General features: G+C 37.6%; 1 pseudogene; it reads left to right on the forward strand.

The window, feature by feature from the left end:
* The first annotated feature begins 721 nt into the window (after positions 1 to 721).
* LOC102833692 lies at positions 722 to 1480 on the forward strand (annotated as a pseudogene).
* Positions 1481 to 1730: the final 250 nt, after the last annotated feature.

Genomic DNA, 1730 nt, shown 5'->3' on the forward strand with positions numbered 1-1730 from the left:
CTCAACCAGATGAATGATAGTTTGGATGGCTAGCTGGCCAGAACTCAACCAGATGTTTGATACTGGGAATAAGCATAAATTGCTACAATTTGATGAACCAGACGTTTGCATATGGATTCAGTTCAAAATCCCAACAGAAATGGAAGGATTCTTCATATTAAGGGAAAGTTTGTTTCCTCTATGTACTGGGTTGATAGGGCAATTTAGACATTGGCTGTCAAAGGGGGTGGGGAGGACTATAAAGGCATGAAGTGGCTGGCTTAGAAGCTTTTATGAGTGTGCTTAGTTTCAGAATGAGTGAGTAAGGTCGAATCCCCATTTAATAGTTTTTCTCTTTTTTAGCTGGATCTGATAAAAGAGGATGAAAGATGATGGTGACAGGATTTTTTTTTTTTAAAGAAATAAATCAAATGATGTATTACACTGGGCAAATCTGCTGCAAAAGACCTCTTTAAAGTGTTCAAGAGCAAAGATGTTAGTTTGAGGACTAAGGTGTATCTGACCCTAGCCATGATATTTTCAATAGTTTCATAAACATATGCAAGTTGGACAATGAATAAGGACGACCATAGAAGAATTGATGCATTTGAGTTATGGTGTTGGAGGAGAATATTATAAGTACCATGGACCGCCAAAAGAACAAGCAAATCAGTGCTGGAAGAAGTACATCCAGGAAGTTAATCTGAGGAAAAGCAAACAGAAAGTTGTGAACGTTTTGTTGATGTGCAAAAGAGGAACATGGCTCAAGAAACTAAATCACAGCCAAGTGCCTATACTTTGTTCCACTGGCTGTGGATTTTATGGAAATCTTCGTACAAATGCCATGTGTTCAGTATGCTATAAAGAACATCTTCAAAGACAGAATAGTAGAATGGTAGAATAAGCCCACCTGCAACTTCTGTCAGTAGTCTGTCTGAATCTTTACTAGTTCAGTGCTCAGATGGCAGTGTTTCAGAAGCTCAGTCTTCATCATTAGACTTTACATCTTCATCTATGCATCCAAGCCCTGTATCAAATTAGTCACTTTAATCAATCTGTAGCATCTTCCCAAGTGGACAGTACATCTCTAGACAGAGCAATTTCTGAAACAGAAGATCTGCAAGGACTCAGAGCAGAGGGCCTTATTCTTCTTGAATGTGATCCTCCATCTTCAGTACCAGATACGGCACAACAGCCATCCGAAGAGCAAAACAAGTCTACTGAAAAACAAAAACAAAAAAAGAATCACTGTTTCATGTGCAGGAAGAAAGTGAGACTTACTGGGTTTGAATGCCAGTGTGGAAATATTTACTGTGGGGTGCACCGTTACTCAGAGGTACACAATTGCTCTTACAATCACAAAGCTGATGCTGCTGAGAAAATCTGAAAAGAAAATCCAGTAATTGTTGGTGAAAAGATCCAGAATATTTGCACTCCTGCTGGAATACAAAATCCTTTGACCATCTGCAAACTAAAAATTGACTTTAGTTTTTTTCCATAGTCAGTGGGAATGTAGAGCAATGTATCTTGCATAGGCCTTTTGATTATTCATGTCATCAAAATAACACATTTTTGTTTTAGTTTTGAAAATGACTCTGAACATTTATTTCCATTGCAGTTTCTGTGGCTGAAACACTTAAGTAAATTTTACAAGTATTATCCTTATAAGATAATTTTAATTTTAGTTGAGTGCAGAGAGCTTTTTGTAACAAATGTGGAGAAAGTCTGGAGGGCTGTGATTTGTTTCCAGT

The sequence above is a fragment of the Chrysochloris asiatica genome, unplaced genomic scaffold, assembly GCF_000296735.1.
Source record: "Chrysochloris asiatica unplaced genomic scaffold, ChrAsi1.0 scaffold00003, whole genome shotgun sequence".
NCBI lineage: Eukaryota > Metazoa > Chordata > Mammalia > Afrosoricida > Chrysochloridae > Chrysochloris > Chrysochloris asiatica.